Source organism: Leuciscus leuciscus (assembly GCF_965113295.1).
Source record: "Leuciscus leuciscus genome assembly, chromosome: 1".
NCBI classification, from domain to species: Eukaryota; Metazoa; Chordata; class Actinopteri; order Cypriniformes; family Leuciscidae; genus Leuciscus; species Leuciscus leuciscus.
This window is the reverse complement of record NC_138725.1, coordinates 24,355,568-24,376,009: the sequence shown is the minus strand read 5'-3', so window position 1 is coordinate 24,376,009 and position 20,442 is coordinate 24,355,568. Positions and strand designations below refer to the sequence as shown.

The 20,442-nt window shown below is 36.7% G+C and overlaps 3 long non-coding RNA genes across 4 annotated transcripts in view; 2 read left to right on the top strand and 1 right to left on the bottom strand.

The window, feature by feature from the left end:
• Window positions 1-1,366, top strand: part of LOC309503306 — a 131,345-nt gene extending 129,979 nt beyond the window's left edge. The window contains exons 3-4 of one of the 2 annotated variants that reach the window (XR_014207604.1): window positions 241-319; window positions 761-1,366. This is a non-coding gene — a long non-coding RNA (uncharacterized lncRNA). The remainder of the gene's footprint in view (window positions 1-240; window positions 320-760) is intronic. The other variant, XR_014207605.1, reaches the window with a different exon arrangement.
• Window positions 102-600, bottom strand: LOC309503756. Its single transcript, XR_014207846.1, has 2 exons — window positions 440-600; window positions 102-409 (listed from the first exon to the last, which is right to left on the bottom strand). It is a non-coding gene; the product is annotated as an uncharacterized lncRNA (long non-coding RNA).
• A 9,224-nt stretch (window positions 1,367-10,590) lies between the features above and the next one.
• On the top strand, window positions 10,591-18,284 carry LOC309503329. The gene is made up of 3 exons (XR_014207614.1): window positions 10,591-11,500; window positions 17,464-17,498; window positions 17,801-18,284. It is a non-coding gene; the product is annotated as an uncharacterized lncRNA (long non-coding RNA).
• Window positions 18,285-20,442: the final 2,158 nt, after the last annotated feature.

Sequence of the window (20,442 nt, the reverse complement as noted above, 5' to 3'; positions counted from 1 at the left end):
ATAACTAACAGTCTCAAAGATGACATTACTCAGTTCATGTTGTGTGATTGTTATAATGGCAAACGTTTTTACAATTTAAATCAATTTTAAGATTGTTTATGTTGTGTGAATGTTATAATGGCAAACGTTTTTACAATTTAAATCAATTTTAAGATTGTTTAAAGGAATGGTAAAAAAAAAAAAAAAAATACTGCTTTTTAAGGACTTTTCATTGAATAATTTCTTATTTCCCCCCTTCAGATTCGCCAAGGATCCAGCTGATTACTGGCAGGTTGGTGGAGGATTATTCTTTAGCTGCTACATTGCACTATCACTTCTGGTACGGATTCATTGGCCTTTTGTGTTATTTTTTTATTTTACTTGATTTAATAAATTACTTTTAATTAGTATACAATGTATGGTTAGGATTCTGAATTAAAACAGTGTAATGTTTCTCCACAAATATTATCAGAAATATACAGAAATATATAATTGTTGAAACAATATAAACCTGCATTGAAAGATATAAAGAACAACAGATCTCAACCCTCTCAGCTCAACACCACAATTTGTTGATTTCTTCATCTGTTTTAAGGATGAAATCATGACCTTATGATTATAGTAACCATAACTGACACATGGGAGTAATATAACATTTTTTACAATTCCACATTGGGGCTCTGAAGAATTATTTGTGTAAATGTACATCTGAATACATAAAATATGTGTTTTAGAATGGATAGTGTTGTATACTTTGTTTTCTACCCGACAAATTTATAAGATAGTAGCAGACAGCGGGCAAGAAGTGAAGAGGAAGTGATGGCATCAGAATGGACCTCGAGCTGGGACCCTGTCGGAGCACTGCACAAGGCTGTCACATTTTATTGAGAATTTAAAAACTTTTTTTTTTACTTTACATTTTAAATATTAAATGTTTAATTTAAGGGTTACTGTAATTGAACAAAAACTGTCTTTAAACATTCCATTTAGATGTTTACTTCTACAGGTTTTTAACATTACTTCGAAAACGCTGCAATTTAAAGTTTGAGATGTTTTTCATCTGTTTTAGAAAGTATTTTTAGACTTGTTTTTTCAGAATAAAACTTGTTTTACAATCTTGAGCATGTGTTAACTCATGATTTAATGTGTTTAATTAAGCCATTGCTGCCAGTCATTTGACAGTTAACCATTTTTAGTGTACAGTATGGACAGTTAATCACAAATTCAGTCAGCATTGTCATGACTCATGTTCCAACTGCAAACTAGGTTGTAATTGAATGTACAATTGTATTATCCCATGATGAAAGGTACGACGGTGAGACAACGTCACGATATCAACGTTGATTCAATTTGCAAAATCGAAAGGTAATTCAACGTTGATTCAACATCGACAGTAGCCTGGTTAAAACTAGACCCTTCTCAGTTGAAACTGAGTATAGGGTCTGGCGAAGCTATGTAGACAAATCATTTCCAAAGGGGCGTCACCAACCGACGTAGCTCAAATTCCTCTGGGCGCAATTGGACAGTCATAAAACCAATCAGATCGATGAAGGAGATGACGTATGCTTCGAGTGTTGTTCTTTGCTCCGGTTTTAACGAAAACGGTAAGTTTAAATCGCTCAAAACAGACGTGATAACTGATTCGTTTATATACTGTCTATGATTCGAACGAGTGATGTTCCACGGCGGCATCCATCTTTGTAATGAAATCTCCTTCAGCGTCGCTGCGCTGTCGTCATCATGTAAATCCCTCCCCAAACGTTTCTGATTGGTGCCGCGATTTCGGCGGCACAGAAATGAGTTTGAATGGGCTCTTCTCCAGACTATCCTGGAGAGAGAATTAAAATTCGCCGGAAGTAGTCTGGGTTTTCCCAGGCTACGTCGACAGAAGACCATAACCCGAAAGGTAAGAGTGAAACGACGCCGCGATTTCAACGGTGAATCAACGTTGTTTCTTCCGCAGTGAAACGACGTCACAATATCAACGTTGATCCGTTTTGCAAAATCGAAAGGTAATTCACTGTTGATTCAACCATGGTAGGCTACCTGACGTTGTTTCAACGGTGAATCAACGTTGAAATGCCGGCTGGGAATGTACACTCATAGAGAATAATGTGTTTGAATTTTAAAGACGCGGTGCTGTGCTTCTCGTCAGGTCTTCTCGCTTCCCTTTAGACATACGGAAATAGGCTAATTCTGACATTAACTGATTTGTTAAACACAAACACAGATATGGTAACCTCCTACTGTCATGCTCATCTCAACACTAAATGAAAGGCCTGTCTCATATAGACGCCTGTCTCAAATACAAGCCAGTGTATTTCGGCGATTTGGGAAAATAAAAGCCCGGGCTATTATCTGAAGTTTTACGGTACACTGCATGTTTTGCTAACTGTTTTCTCATCTTTCTATCGCTGATCTGAACTTACAAATGTGCTTCCAGAGTTTTCATTTACGCTTCTGAAGTTCATTTTCATTTATGCCTTCTGACACATTTCTCTCGTGGGGGCGGGGCTAGCAGCAATGTGTTCTCATTGGCTACTGAGTTTCTTTATATACAGCTTCTTGACCTGGAAGTGAAGACGTCAGTGTTGTTTGTGTGTGGATGTGAGTGTCTGTAAGCGCAGCTTTCTATTTCATTTTAGTGATATTAAGTTATGTTTGTTTTTTTATTTTATCTGTATTTACCTGCTGCTACTACTTTGTCGACAGAAGCTTTTAGGAAATTAGAAATCTATTCAGTCTATTCAGGTGTAATTGTACATTAAAGTAACGTTACTGTATACAATACTTAAAATATTGTATAGTGTCCAATATTTTTGGAGAATATTTGTTTATTTCTGATGATTCTTTTGCATGTTAGGCTCTGATTAGGTTCAGCTGTTACAATTTAAAGAGAATACATATACTATAGTTTTAATTAGAAATATGTTATAGTTTTCACATATATGAGCAGTATTTTAGTCCCTCTTTTCACTGGAATTGTTTCAAAATTTAGATTTTTTTTTCTTATATTTGCCATTCAGATGACCAAGAACATACACATTTTGGAGGGTGATCACATGTCAATTAAGAAAAATATATATTTTTACAAGAGAGATATTAAAAGAAGGGCTTTGTCAAAAATACAATATACTGTAGATAGGGTTACAATGGAAAAACTTGGAAGGCCATTTCAAATATAATTTTTATATTTTTTATGAAATTAATGACAGTAACAGGATTGACATCATAGTAACAGGACTGACCAGAGTAACAGGGATGACAGGACACACATTCTTCAGCATACACTGCACATATTTGTTTACATCATTTTGTAAAGTTTTACCTTTTTAAATTGTATTACTTGACATAGCCTAGTTGTATTAGTGAAGCACATTACATTTCTAAGAGATCTAAAGATTTAAGGGTATTGTAATTAGAGTAATTAGACCCATGCGTCCATCTGTTTGTCTGTGTGAGTATGTCCCCTGACAGAACTTAAAATATACTGATCTGGTTCAATTATTAGGCAAGGAAGATAATCAGATCTTGGTCTTTCTATGATGATCTGAAAACAGATGCTAACATTTGGTTTCACTTTCTTGAACATTACAAGATTGGGGCGAGGGTCTGCAGTCACCTTACAGCTATTGTTTGTAATCGCACAAAAAAAAGTCATTTTTATTGTTAAAATTGTGATTTCATAATATTTAGATATGAATCCAACTGGAAAAAACTTGTGAAAAGATATCTTTCAGTTAGTCAAATAGCAAATAGCATATAATGGGGCTCTATAGCCATCTAGTGGCTAAAATTATAATTTTTTACTTTTAAAACTACATTTTCCAAAATATGGGCAAAAATTTTACACAAAACCATGTCAAATTACCCATGTTATCCCCATGAATGAAATTTAGACATTTATAAAGTGAATTTTACATTTAAAAAAACTGTATAAACTGTTTTGTATAAAAACCTATTAAAAAAAAAACTTTTAATTTATTTATATAAATTTAAAATATATCATAAATCCTCCCCAAACTGCACAAATGTGGAGTAAAAACATTAATAAACCGAGTAAAATTACATTTGTTAAAAAAAAATATTATTCTGTTACAAAATTACATGTTATTGTCTGGGGTCTCTGGAGACCCCGAAGACCACGAAAGTCACAATTTTTTTCACGCTAACATAAAAACAGATATCATTACAAATTTTTTTTTTTTTTATTGTACATCTAGAAAGGGTTGAGAGCCGTACAAAGTTTCATGCCATTTAGACAAAGAGAAATTTTTTTTTTTAATTCAGCAAAAGTCATTTGCGGGTCAAAAAGACCCCGAAGACCATCAGAGGGTTAATACTTTAATTGCCAGATGCACCAGCAATACCAACTCTGAATGTATAGGCATTAGCTCAATAAAACACCCAGGATGACCTTTAAAAATGTTAGCAATTTACACAGATAAACTTTAAAAACAGTGTGGCTAAGGTGACACCTAATCTATGTCATCCCTGTTACCCCACATGTCAAAACCTGTTACTATACAAAAGTAACAGGCCTGACAGTAACAGGTTTGACAAATTCAAGCTAATTTGCTAATTGTTAGCTATTAGGGCAAGGCCACAAAAGCACATGTTGTACACTTTGAAAGGATATTACTTGTAGATGTTGATTACATTAAGTTAAATAAATAATTGTTTAAATTTATACTTTAAAAATCAGTAACAGTTTTGACATTGCATGATGTCCCCACCTCAGTTATACCTAATAAATCATCAAAATAGAGCATTATAGAAGAGAGAGAGAAACTTACTTGTGTTTTAACTGTTGGAATAATGATTGAGAGATGATGTAACTTCCTGGAAGTGATGTCACAGGAATGTACCATTATTTTACAAAGGTTTTTTGGTGAGGGTAACAGGCATGACATGAAATCAGGGGACACCGATAAAATGGTTTATATTTTATTAAAAATAATGTATATTTATGCCAAAACATTGCTTAACAGTGACACTATACTTAGAACAATATGAAAATGTGATTTTTGTATAATTTTGCCTTCAATTTGCAAATTAAAAGTCCTGCTGAAAAAGAACAATCACAGGGAGGGACAGGCCAAAAACCTTACCCTTATCAGCATAAATGCAATTTTAATTATTTAAAATAATATATAAATGACTTTAATTTAATGTAATATTGAGGAAATAATACATAGTACTATTATGTTTTTAAATCACAAATTTCTTTGGTGTTATAGTAATTCTACGTCTGATTATTTCTCAGGGACACAAAAGGCACCAATTTCGTGGAATGACCCAGCCATGTCTTTTAACTATTATAATATTTCGAAGGGCAAAAATAGGAACTTTTAATTGGCTTTACATCATCAGCTAACTTGATCACGTCGAGCTAGGTGATTTCAGATAGCCAGGCTCATATCTATGGCCAGGCTTCTTAGCTCCACTCACGCCCCGCCTGTTTGCCTATTTTCTGTTATCCGGGAGTGACGCAAGGCCAAGATGGCGACGGCCGGCTCCGCCCACTTTAGGCTTCAAAAATGCTCTTCAGAAACCTACGGGTGATGTCACGGACACTACGTCCATATTTTTTTTACAGTCTATGGTTTTTACTCTTTCTAATAGAAAAGACACAGAAAAGAAGTTCCTGAACCGAATGATATACGAATCAGCAGTGTTGTTGCGCGAAATAAACCCAGAGACGATCGAAATCAATGCCCACGTCAATAAAATCATTAATTTCAGTATTTATCATGTTATAAATGAAAATATAAGTATTGCATCTCAAAACCATTGGTATAATCTATCATTTACAGCAATAAACACACATGGACTATTTTTGTCATTTTTATGGCTATGACTACTTTGACACTTGTTAACTCATAATTCGATTCTGCGACTTTAGCCGGGGTTTCACAGGCGGGGTCACATATTATCTTCTAACATTTAAAATTGCAAACATATTTTAACAATTATGACAATTATGACGTTTCAATTGTGACTTATACAACCAGTTAAATGAATGTAATTGAAAATATGAATTCAAATAAATTTACAATCTTTATTGTCACTAAAGCATACACAAGTATCAAAGTGAAAGTCTTGGATGCAATTATGTTGTGACAGGAAAGACCAGAATCCACAAAACATTAACTGCATACTATACATGTAATGCACAGTATTCTCATGATATACATTACTATTCATACTTTGCACGTGACGTCACAAGTACTGGCTGGCGGGCAAGAACGTCGTTCTCCAGCAACGAAACCCAGTAAACTAATCAAGGATCTTGCCAGGACGTCGCCAGTTTTACTATACAAAAGTTGGTGTTTTGAGGTGTAAACGACATGCCAGATAGTTGAGCAGATGAGATAAGCAACCTTCACAGTATACACGTCTGTGCAGTGATCATTCCATCACTCCATCAAAGGTCATTTCAACATTAATTTTGTTTGAATACAATGGGTGTATGATCATGTAATTAATCGTGTCTTTAAGTTACCCTGTAGTTTCGTCAATCAACACCACTAGCTCGGCGAGTCAGCTGTTTGTGTTATGAGTCTAAGCTAGGCTAACTGTACGTTCACACCGCCGCCGGCGAGAGCGGCAAAATTCATTGAAAATGAATGACTTCCGGGCACTTTGACGCACTCACCGGTGGCGGTGTGAACGCACAGTAACAGCTGTCGTCTTTTGCTAACAACAACAAAAGTGTGTGATAGGTTGTTTTGAGGTTTGTGATATCTATGGTTTTCAATGAGAACCAGAGATGACCCAACAGTAGAGCTAGATTTTTACGGAGGAATTATTACTGCTCGATTATCTAAAAAAAACTTGTCTGCTTTACACAATTTAGCTACCTTGGAGTTAATCCTAGTCCAGGGGTTTTCAAACTTTTTGTGTGTGTGGACCACTATTTGTAATCAAGAATTTTCGCGGACCACCTCATAATACACATAATAAAATATGTCTACACAGAGTCCTACCTGAATTAATCTGCACCTCTAAATAGGCTTACTAGCTCTAAAACTATCATTGGTCATCACATCAGTACAACAGGCTTGTTAAAAGAAAGTTTACTGCACACAATGGCTGCCACATATTTAATTTATTTATTTACTCAAGCGCCCGAGGGCATAATCAGGTTCATTTGAACAACAGGCTTATTTCCATAGCAATGGAGTATGAAATCTATACAGAACACTGGAATATAGTCAACATTTCAAAACCTTTGGCGATTTTAGGGGATTATTAATCTTCAGAGTTTTAGTTTTACAAGTCATCAAAAAGTACCTAGGCTTGAGTTTGTCCACTTAACAGCACATCTGGAAAACATTTCAGAAACGCGAGATCAAGAAACTAACTGGAAATTAAAATAATAACAGGCCTTATTCATTCCATTTATAAACATTTGTTACTGCCTATGCCTAACTGTGCGTTCACACCGGACGCGAATAGCGCGTCAAATTCAAAAAGGGATCACATGTCAAATTCGCGCCTACCGCGTCTAGTGATACGCTTGACCACTTTGTATCAATTCGCGCGTCGAGAGCGAAATTGACGCGCGTAAAAACAAAAGTTTGAAGCGAAATTTCGTCCGGTGTGAACGCACCATTAAAGGCTATGCGTGTGATGTGATAATGAGAACATATTTGCCTCTGCCCTTTTCTCTTCAGAGAACCTGTTGCTATCCACCGAACCAATGTTGTGGTTCTAACGGCACTGAACTTGAATGTCAAGGCCGAACACCACCAGGCTATTTTAGTAATCACACAATAACTTGCCAATTTAATTAAAATGTTATATCAATATAGGCCTACATATTATTCTTTTATTTTTTTTTATGGAAATTTCCTGGTAAAATTAAGGTAAAAAAATATTATTTTATATTTTATTTTGCCTTTCCACGGACCACCTGCAGTACCCTCACGGACCACTAGTGGTCCGCGGACCACAGTTTGGGAATAGCTGTCCTAGTCCATAGTTATGCAGCTAGCTCGCTAACAGACTTGATAGCTACTAAAAAGACCTGGAACTACAGGACTCTACGTTGAAAATACCCGTTTGTTGCCCGCCAGGTATCCATGGTAGTCACGTGACTGCAAAGTATGAATACAAAATGCACAATTACAAATACAGAATACATATTTAAAATGAATATGCATTTTAAAAGATGCAATGATCCTTTGAACAGTTCCTGTTGCAATTCAACAAATCAGCTAGTGACTGGATACAAGCAATACAAGGATAGTCCACCCAAAAAATGAGAATTCTCTCATCATTTACTCACCTTCATGCCATCCCAGATGTATATGACTTTCTTCTTCACATAAACATAGACAAAGATTTTTAAGGAAATAATCCATCCCTGTGAGTCCATATAATACAAGTGGATTGTAACCCATGTACGTAAGACAGTTGGTCGGAAGTGATTTTTAATAGTTAAAACAGTCACATTATTAGTATTTCTTTTATCTAGCCTATTGTTTGACTTCAGAAGGCATTGATTCAGCCACTGAGGTCGCATGGATTACCGTCACGCTCACTGTGTGTGGTTTTTAAAGCGTCTTTAGGACTCGCAGAGATGGATTACTTTTTCTTACAATCTTAATTCGTGTTTATCTGTAGAAAGAATAATAAGTAAAATGCATCTGGGACAGCATGAGGGTGAGTAAAATAAGTGAGAATTTAATTTTTGCGTGAACTATCCCCTTAACATTCATATGCTGTTGGTATTCTAATCCAAGATCAGCATAGACTAATAAGAATAAAGTGCAATCTCTTGTGTACTTGTGAACTGTGTTTGTTTTAATCTAGAGGAAATTCAAATATTTGCTATTTTATATTAAAATAAAATAAATCAGGTGTCTGAAGATCAAGATCCCAGTCATTCAAAGGTGATGTGTCTGAACCAAGTAAGATTATTGTCTGATAGGGACAGTGGGTCTCTGGTACTATCACTCCATCCTCTATGACAGTATCAGAATTTTGTTTATGGAAAAGTTGCTCCACTCCCTGGAAAATGAGAGAGTAATGTATTATAATCTAACAGTACAAACTGATTTGAACTCCCACATACAGTAACAAGTTGCAGACATAAAATATTTATTTCAAACAAATTATATAAATGTTTTAAGGGATTTTACAGTACTAAATATTTACCTCGGAGTCATGCAGCATTTATCATCTGTAATACTGTTGTGTAACCAGTAGATGGCTGTATAGCCCTATATATAAACATATATCCATGGCTATGTATTCCCTAGTTGCTGGATGTTTTCAGTCATAATTACTTGCATGTATTAAGTTTTTAATTTGGACATATATTTATTATTAAAGACTATTAAAGATTAAACATTTTTCTCAGAAATGTTCATTTGAAGTGCACATTTTTTGCATTATTATTAGTCAAATATGGACACAGAAAAAGCATTTTGTTACTCATACTAGCTACATATAATAGCTTTATCAGTCATCTTTATCACACAAAAGTAATCAGAATAAATATTGCGACCAGGGGCCTGTACCATGAAACCGGTTTAGGTGGCTAGCCAGCTATGTTTCAGTTTAGTTTCCGCCAACCCTGGGTTTTAGGTACTATGAAAGTAGCTTGGCTTTAATCAGTGTTCGTTGCCATGGTATCTTACGCTGCACGGCTAACCTGCTCCGGGGCAGGTTATGCTCTGGATTCAAGATCTCAGACTGAAGTTTGACCAATCAGCTGAGAGCAAAGAAACATATAGGTGACGTAACTTATTCCCAGTGTCTGTTACAATGACTTCACCTTTTCTTCCAAATCCGGTGGACATCTCAGCGCAAATTGTTTGACGAGCACTTCGTAGAGAAAGAGTTTTTAGCCAGAAAAAATCCCCTTGCCTTTCCTGATAGTTATTTGTATGAAAGATACAGATTTTCCGCGGAAGGAATGTCTTATCTTTGCGAACTTCTTGAGCCGCACATAAAGAATTTAACACGTCGAATTCATGCACTTACTGTACCGCAAATATTGCGTTGCGTTTTTTTTTGTTGCAAGTGGTACATACTTGCACGGTGGGTGACGCACAGAAGCTCGGGGAAAACACGTTTTGTCGAACCATTCGTAAGGTGGTCCTCGCTCTGCAGGAGTACATGAATAGTTTCATTCCCACATGGAAAGAATCTATATGAGGATATATGCGCATATATGAAACCTATATGCAGTTTATATGCACATATATGCTGCATATATACAGCATATAGGTCTCCTGTATTGCTTCTTTATATATACATATAAGCCCTATATGTACATACAAGATATGTCTCCTATATAGCTCATGGCAGGATGGTCATTTTTTAGCTCATATCTCACTTTGGCAACTGTCATACATGATGCCTAGCTCAGATAGGCACATCTATCAATTCGAAGCTCACGGAGCTGATCAAAAAGATAAAAAAAAAAAAAATTTCTGTTCAGTTTTTTGTCTTATTTTTGTTCTTGTACTATTTGATTGTTCTTAAGTAAATAAATAATGTAAATTTCTACATTTTGGGGTTTTATTTATGTTGCCTACACTGTAAAAAAAAGTGTAATTTTACAGGTAATGGTCTGTGTTTTTTTTTACAGAATTTTACCGTTTTGTCATTATAGTGAATGCCTGTTATTTTACAGATATTTGCTGTAATTTAAAGGTCCACTATTAAATTTACAGGTAATTGCTTGCTTGTATTTTGGTTTTACATCAATTTTACGTTTTTTAAAAGGAACTTGTCTGTATTTTTACAAAGTAATATTTTACAGATTTTTTTCTGTGAAATTAGAAAACAAAGAAAAGAAGGTATAACTGAAGAAATCTGCATCTATTCAATATGTTGTCCTTACAGATTATTAAGCATGTGGGGGTTAAAGTGAGGTTTTTTTAAGGTTAAATAATAGTATTTGTACATACAGTAGCCTACCCTACATAGGCTACAGTAGACCTGTATTGAATTATTTTTTATTGCATCTAGTCTTTTAATCTTGTCTTGCAAATAGATGCTCATTTTGATCATTATTTCATTGTCTTATTCTCCCATAATTTCATGTATATTTTATTAATATTTTTCCAAATCTCCGTTGCTGCACATTCAGGGCTTTGTGTGTGTGTGTGTGTGTGTGTGTGTGTGTGTGTGTGTGTGTGTGTGTGTGTGTGTGTGTGTGTGTGCCCACGCGATGACGCAGATTCAAATTCGCCGCCATTACGTTTCCGCTGTTTAGTCCCGCCCACAACAGTTAGCTGATCAGCCGACTTTGGATCTGTATCAAGGGCAAGCGGGAGATTTGAATTCAGTCTACTCTCGTGAAGTGGATTGTGAGATTAACAGTGGTTCAAAGCAATCGTATTCGTCGAGAGCAGCCGTGAGCAGGAGTCCTGTTGTCAGTCAGTCCGTTTGGATCACTGATCTATATAATGTCATTGGTTTGGATTCTTCGGAAATAACACCCTTTTCAGTGAGCCTGGTTCGTCACAGCGGACATCATGCCAACCGATCACCGGCTGAGGTAAGAGTCTGCATGTGAACGATATTTTATATTACATTTGTGTTAAGTTTACGTTACAGTTTTCAAGCTAACGTTAGCATTTTAAATGATGTTCAGTTAACTGGCAAGAGCTGGAGGCAAAACACTGAAAATGTAGCATGCGTCTTTATATTTTCCATCTGTTTTAAGAAAGATCAGTTGAACCCACACCTCAAAAGACCTAAAACAAGCTTTCGTAGACTTGTTATACATAAAGTCCGTTTAATTGTGTAACGTTATAAAATCTTTGTTAATACGCGATAGTATCTGTCAGTAAATCAATCTCTTAAATGGCGGGACATTTTTAAACACTGTCTGGAAGCTGAAAACTCTTCTCTTAAAAAATAGTAACCACGTTTTTGGCGGATTTTATTACCATATTTAACCACAGTTATACTACAAATAGGCCTAATGTTACCAAGATTTTTTTTTTTGGTTAACCATAGTTAATTTTCATAAGGGTTGACGTGGCTATCAAGACCGTTAAGAAAACGAATTCAGTAAATACTGTAGGCTTCCTGTAGTAGTTTGCTTCCTGCTCAGCTACTGTTCGGACGCTCTTGCTTACTGCTCCGCGCTTTGCTCTATCGCTTTTAGATTTTATCTTCTATACTTTTATAATTTGAGCTCCTTTTATCACCTAATTTTAACTTCAGCAAATCTGCACAGTGCTCAAACGACAAAGTTTGGATTACTACAAAAACGCAGAATTCTTCTACCCGACCAGCTTACATTCCGGGGAAAGGAAAACACAACTGCCTACAAGGATAAGAGAGAAAATGCCTCTTCTGGAATCTACTTGCTGCACTAACTGCCACAGACTTTTACAAAGGATTGCAGTTCTTGAAACAAAGTTATTTACGGGACCACCAAACCAGACGGAACACACAACAGAGCTTCGTCATGGACGCACTCAGCATATAGCCGGTGAGTCCCATGAAACTAGTGCTCCTCGACAGGTAGAGAAACAAGCCGATCGACTTACAAACCGATGGCACAAACAGGGAGCGAGACCCAAAGGCACTCGAGACATCAGATTGTCACGAGCCACACATATTACCGCAGTAGCATCCTCTACCCCAGATACAGCTCTGACAAAGATTGCAAACACTGGTCTCCCACCAACACCTATACATCTTGAGAACAGATTTGAAGTACTAATGAATGTAAATGAGGAATCCCCAAACGTGATGAATGTGATCGAACACAGACTGTATCAGCCAGTAGCTAACACTGATGCTAACTGGCGCTCAAGGTCGAGCAGACAGCGGCACTCAGCTCAGAGCGCAGCCGAGCCCAGGACTCTGATAGTGGGGGACTCCATAATCAGAAACATTAGCTGCAGGGATACAACTACGTGCTGCCTTCCACAAGCAACAACTTCTGATATAAACAGGGAACTTCAGAACATTCTAATGAAACATAAGACTGCAAATCGACTCATCATTCATGTGGGGAAGAATGACATTCATAAAGAGCAGTCAGAACTCCTTAAGAAGGATTTCAATGAACTTTTTGAAACACTTAAAAAACTGAAAGTTCAGACATTCATCAGTGGACCACTCCCAGCAAGAGGAACAAACAGGTTTTCACGGTTGCTTGGGATTAATACATGGCTGCAAAAAACCTGCAATATAAAAGGAGTAAACTTCATTGACAACTTCAATCTCTTCTGGAGTCAGAGACAACTATTTCATCGGGATGGCCATCACCCAAACAAACTTGGTTCAAGAGTGTTAAAGGACAACATCTACTTCTCCCTCAATCATCCTTCTGCAGTGTGTGCCAATCCACTCAATCAGAATGGCACACACACACCTGGACACAGTATGAATGACCACAGGACTTCACTTCATGATGTTGACATATCACACAAGGACAATGATAACACCACTGAGCCACAACAACCTCTGCTCACGGACACAATCTCAGCTGAGCCCTGCCCACAGAGCTCACCACAGACAGACACATCAGAACTGCTCCAAGATTCAGCACCCAAGGACGACTTCCTGGAAAACAGCCAGGGAAGCCAGGACAGCATATCACAGCCTCCTATAACACCAGAGCAACAGCCCCTTTCACCAGACACGTTCTCCCTCTCGCCAGCAACTCCACTTCTGTGCTTCTCACAGAAAATGGAAGAACTTGTGCATGCTGGAACCAGACTATCACACTCTTTTGCTGCAAGCCCCCAGATATCAACCAAAAAACGTCGGGCACCGCTACCACCAAAGCCTGCAGGCCCAGCTCGCCCTCCCCCTGCCTCTGTGAGAGCTCTTCGGCCTCTGCCACAACGCCAGGGCCCACACCCTCCTCCATCTGCTCGAGGTGAACCAAAAACAACTGATACCAGCTCTCAGTGATGTATGTCGGGTCCCCGCTTTGATAACAGTAACTTTCTCAAATGTTTACAGAACAAGCGGGAACCCAGTGTGCCTGTATCTTTCTCTATTGCTGTTCTATTACAAGATAGAAAGTCTAAGGCCTTCAATAGCCGTACAGCAAACTCAACTAATCTGGTGCCTATTGCACGTCTAACTAAGATTGGTGTAGGGAAAAAAAGTAAGACTGTTAAGTTAGCAATTTTAAACATCCGCTCACTTAAAAATAAATCACTTCTAGTCAATGACTTAATAACCACAAACAACCTGGATTTTATGCTTCTAAATGAAACCTGGCTAGAAGACAGCTGCAGTGCAACAATCCTCAATGAAACAGCCCCTCCTAACTTTACTTTTATGAGTGTCTGCAGAGCTGTTAAGAGAGGTGGGGGTCTAGCTGCTCTTTTTAAAGATATCTATCAATGTAAGCAAATATCATTTGGGAACTACACGTCTTTCGAATATCTGGGTATTGTATTAAAAGGTGCTCCACGCATTTTACTCATCATTATTTACAGGCCTCCAAAATACTCTCCAGCCTTTGCTGAGGAATTTACAGAACTGTTATCAACAATTACCTCAGAGTTTGACTGTTTTGCCATTGCTGGAGATTTGAACATTCACATAGATAATGCAGAAAACAATATGGCAAAAGAAATCAAAACTGTTTTAAAAACTTTTGATCTGACTCAGCATGTACATGGACCCACACACAATCGTGGACACACTCTAGATTTACTTATCAGTAAGGGTCTAAACATCTCATCGATTGTTATTAAGGATGTAGCACTGTCTGATCATTTCTGTATTTTCTTTGATATATTGATCTCTCCTGCCACTGAAGCTAGATCTGTGTCTGTCAAGAAGAGATGCTTAAATGAGAACACTAGTGTACTATTTATGAAGGCTATATCCTTAACACCAAGCATATCTGCTGACTCTGTTGATTTTCTCCTTGATTCTTTTAACTCAAAAGTTAAAAGTGCAATTGATGATATTGCTCCTGTGAAAGTCAGGAAGAAGAGTGGCAGACAAAAAGCACCTTGGAGAAACTCAACAGCAGTGCAAAATATGAAAAGACAATGCAGAAAAGCAGAGCGCATGTGGCGGAAGACAAAACTTGTAGTCCATTATAACATCTACAAAGACAGCCTTCATGCTTTCAATATGGAACTAGGCAAAGCTAGACAGACTTTCTTCTCAAATATTATAAACTGCAATTTAAACAACACACGCACTCTTTTTGCTACTGTAGAGAGACTGACAAACCCCCCAAGCCAGATTCCCAGTGAAATGCTCTCAAACAGCAAGTGCAGTGAGTTTGCTTCTTTCTTCTCTGACAAAATCAATAATATCAGAAAGGTGATCAGCACATCCTTGAGTTGTGCTGGGGTCAGACAGATCAGACCACCTGAAAAAGTAGTAACTTTGTCTGATTTCAAAAAAATTGATGGCAAAATTTTGGTAGAAACCGTACAGCACCTTAAAACATCAACATGCGCTCTTGACACACTTCCCACATCTTTTTTCAAAAGTGTGTTAAACAGTTTAGAAGCAGATCTTCTAGAAGTGGGGTGGTGTGGCACAATGGATAAGACACATGCCTTTGGTGTGAGAGACCCGGGTTCGAATCCACTGTGAGACACCAATGTGTCCCTGAGCAAGACACTTAACCCCTAGTTGCTCCAGAGGCGTGCGACCTCTGACATATATAGCAATTGTAAGTCGCTTTGGATAAAAAGCGTCAGCTAAATGAATAAATGTAAATGTAAGTGGTAAATGCCTCACTTCTCTCTGGGAGTTTTCCAAACTCCCTGAAAACTGCAGTTGTCAAGCCCCTCCTGAAAAAGAACAATCTGGATAAGACCATATTAAGCAACTATAGACCGATCTCAAATCTTCCTTTCATAGGCAAGATCATTGAAAAAGTTATCTTCAATCAGCTGAACAAATTCTTAAGCTCGAATGGATACTTTGATAATTTTCAATCTGGTTTCCGACCGCATCACAGCACAGAGACAGCGCTCATAAAGATAATAAACGATATTCGCTTAAATACTGATTCAGGCAAATTATCAGTGCTGGTACTACTCGACCTCAGTGCTGCATTTGACACTGTCGATCATAACATACTTCTTGACAGGCTGGAAAACTGGGTGGGGCTTTCTGGGATAGTCCTAAAATGGTTCAGGTCATACTTAGATGGGAGAGGTTATTATGTGAGTATAGGAGACCATAAGTCTGAGTGGACATCCATGACATGCGGAGTCCCTCAAGGCTCAATTCTTGCGCCACTCCTGTTCAACCTGTACATGCTCCCAATGAGCCAAATAATGAGAAACAACCAAATTGCTTACCACAGCTATGCAGACGACACACAGCTCTACTTAGCCCTATCGCCTAACGATTACAGCCCCATTGACTCCCTGTGCCGATGCATTGACGAAGTCAACAGTTGGATGTGTCAAAACTTTCTTCAATTAAACAAAGACAAAACTGAAGTTATTGCGTTTGGAAACAAAGATGAGGTTCTCAAGGTGAACGCATACCTTCTCTCTAGGGGTCAAACAACTAAAAATCAAGTCAGGAATCTTGGTGTGACACTAGAGTCAGACCTTAGTTTTAGTAGTCATGTCAAAGCAATAACTAAATCAGCATACTATCATCTGAAAAATATTGCAAGAATTAGATGCTTTGTTTCCAGACAAGACTTAGAGAAACTTGTGCATGCTTTCATCACCAGCAGGGTGGATTATTGTAATGGACTCCTCACTGGCCTTCCCAAAAAGACCATAAGACAGTTGCAGCTCATACAGAACGCTGCCGCCAGGATTCTGAGCAGAACCAGAAAATATGAACATATCACACCAGTCCTCAGGTCTTTACACTGGCTCCCAGTTAGATTTAGGATTGATTTCAAAGTATTATTACTGGTATATAAATCATTCAATGGCCTAGGACCTCAATACATTGCAGATATGCTCACTGAATATAAACCCAACAGATCACTCAGATCATTAGGATCACATCAGCTAGAAATACCAAGGGTTCACTCTAAGCATGGTGAGTCTGCTTTTAGCTATTATGCCAGCCACAGCTGGAACCAGCTTCCAGAAGAGATCAGATGTGCTCCTACAGTGGTCACATTCAAATCCAGACTCAAAACACTTCTGTTTAGCTATGCATTTACTGAATGAGCACTGTGCCGCTGTTCGTCCGACTGTACTGTCTTGTATTTCATTTTATTTTTTTAAACTGTTTTAATTATTCATGTTTCTTTTTATTATTTTAATTTCTTCTATGTAAAGCACTTTGAATTGCCATTGTGTATGAAATGTGCTATATAAATAAACTTGCCTTGCCAAACTTGCCTAGGCCTACTCGTTGATGATACAGGAAAACACATGAGGCTAGAATATGAACACCACATGATAAATTGCATATTCTGGCTGCATGCTTGCCAACACGTCAGTTGAGGTTTTGCATTGTCCCAGTGGAACATATTCTGACATGTGCAAATGTAATACTGTGTTAAAAAAAAAAAAAAATTGTGTGTGATTTCAGGTCAAGTGGAAAGCAGAATGATCATGGCAAACAAGGTATGGGAAGAAGTAATTTAAAATATTGTAATGGCCGAGTCTTCTGATTTCATATGATTGCACTAAAAGTGGCAGAAAATTTAATTTGTTTTATACTATATTTTCCCATGTGAATATTCATTTGATCCTTGTGAGGCCACTGGAGCTGCACAAGGTTTGGTTTTGCTTCAGTAAGACCACGATTGTGTTAGATTCCACCCATCTATTATCTTTTTTTTTTTTGTATTGTAACTAGGCTCTGTCATTTAGAAACATGGGTTTTCCTATCACTTAATGACACATATCTCTACCTTTCATTCCAGCCAGAGGATCTGACGGTTGCTGCTCGCATCTCAGCCTACCTGATGGAAAATTCTTGCTGGATGAATGACCTTCACCTTCAATTTAACCTTGCCAAGACAGAACTGCTTATGGTTTCAGCCAAACCATGCGATCCTGCTGATTTGCCTTATACAACACCAGAAAGATCCGGCCCTTCCTATCGGAGCCACACAACTCCTTGTCTAAGCTCTTGTTCTATCCAGACTGGACTATTGTAATGCTCTCCTGGCAGGCCTTCCAGCATCAGTCAAACCTCTGCAACTGATCCAGATGCTACAGCAAGACCTAAACTCACTGCTTCAGATCTACGTGTCTCCAGAAGCTTGTGTTCTGCAAGTGAACGGCGCCTTGTGGTGCCATCATCCCAAAGAGACACAAAACCACTTTCACTGACCTTTACCTGGACTGTTCCCTGCTGGTGGGATGACCTGCCCAACTCAACACATTTTAAAAAAACTGCTAAAGATCCATCTTTTCATAAACACTTGACCCAATAATACTAAATGTTTGTTTTAATAATAAATAAATAAACTTGTGTACTGTGCTACACTAACTGGGACATGTCACTGCACTTGTTGCTTCTATTGTTCTCTTAATTTTTAAGTCACTTTGGATAAAATGTAATTGTAAATGTGTAAAATAAGTTATATTAGAGTATAAAGGCATACAGCAATTGCCTTTTAATGTAGATATTTTTACATGTTCTAAATTATATACTAAGATTGTATTTCCTATCATTCACATATCTTGATGTTCAGTGTTTGTTTAATGAGTAATACTGTAAATGTGCAGGTATTTTGTACTTATACGTTTAATTAATTTAACAGAAATTGACTGTACATTTGCTATTATTAAGTACTTAATTAGAGATTGGTCAAAGTTGTGAAATTGGAAATGCAAAAATTAAAACTGTAAATATACAAACTTTGTATTTGAATGTATGTACTTAATGCATTTTTATACATAACTTCATAGATATTATACACAGAAAAACTATATATTAAAAGATAATTACTGTAGATAGACAGCATTATTATAAAATAACTTTAGAAAACCCTAAATTTAAAAACCCTAAGTTTTTTTCTTTTTTTTTTATGTAATTTTACATTATTTATCCATTTTTCCGCGGTTTAATAAGCCATTATCAACAGTAATGTACTGTAATTTATTTAATTTTGACTGTAAAGTCAATTCTGTATTTTCACTGTTTTTGCCTGTAATTTTGTGAAATGGTTATTTGCTGTAATTTAACGGAATCCGTCTGGCAACTTTGCTGCCAGAGATTTACCGTTTGTATACAGGATTTTTTTTTTTTTTTACAGTGTAGGCCTAGTAGCTATGGATTTTAATAATTTTACTAATATATAGGTGAACATATAGGTGCATATATGTGCACATATAGGTTAACATATAGGTGCATATATAGGTGAACATATAGGTGCATATATAGGTGAACATATAGGTGAACATATAGGTGCATATATAGGTGAACATATAGGTGAACATATAGGTGCATATATAGGTGAACATATAGGTGCATATATAGGTGAACATATAGGTGCATATATAGGTGAACATATAGGTGCATATATGTGCACATATAGGTGAACATATAGGTGAACATATAGGTGCATATATAGGTGAACATATAGGTGCATATATAGGTGAACATATAGGTGAACATATAGGTGCATATATAGGTGAACATATAGGTGCATATATGTGCATATATGTACATATAATATAGGAAAACAGCCAATTTTATATATGTCACATATATTAAAAACCTATATTAAAACATATATGTTTAGGTTCTTTCCATGTGGGTTAATAGTGTTCCCCGGACATTTATCGGCCATGTCCATAAAAGAGGGCTTTTATAAAATTGCCAGTAAGATATATTGATAGGGTGACATCACATGAACACATTTTATTTTATTTTTTCAAAAAACAAATTGCACAAATGTACTATACAATATAATACATGTTAAGAATTATTTTAAATCTTTATTATTATTCTGTTAATCTTATGATAGGATTCCCTAACTTTCTTAGTAGTACAAATACGTTCTATATTTATGTAAAATTATGTATATATATGTGTAGCCTATGTGTAATATAGCCTATAGCCTATTTTTATAATATATAAAAAATGTGCATGTATAATTTTTTATATATTATAAAAATAGGCTATAGGCTACATTACACATATGTGACCCTGGACCACAAAATCAGTCTTATGTGTCATTTTTTCTAAATTGAGATTTATACATCATCTGAAAGCTGAATACATAATCTTTCCATTGATATTAGGTTTGTTAGGATATGACAATATTTGGCTGAAATACAACTATTTGAAAATCTGGAAACTGAGGGTGCAGAAAAATCGAAATATTGAGAAAATCTCCTTTAAAGTTGTCCATTTCTATTGGCGATTGTGCTGCATCCACTCACAAAAAAGCATTTTTTATATATTTAAGGTGGGATATTTACAAAATATCTTCATGGATCATGATCTTTACTTAATATCCTGATGATTTTTGACATAAAAGAAAAATCAATAATTTTGACCCATACAATGTTTTGTTGACTATTGCCACAAATATACCCGTGCAACTTAAGA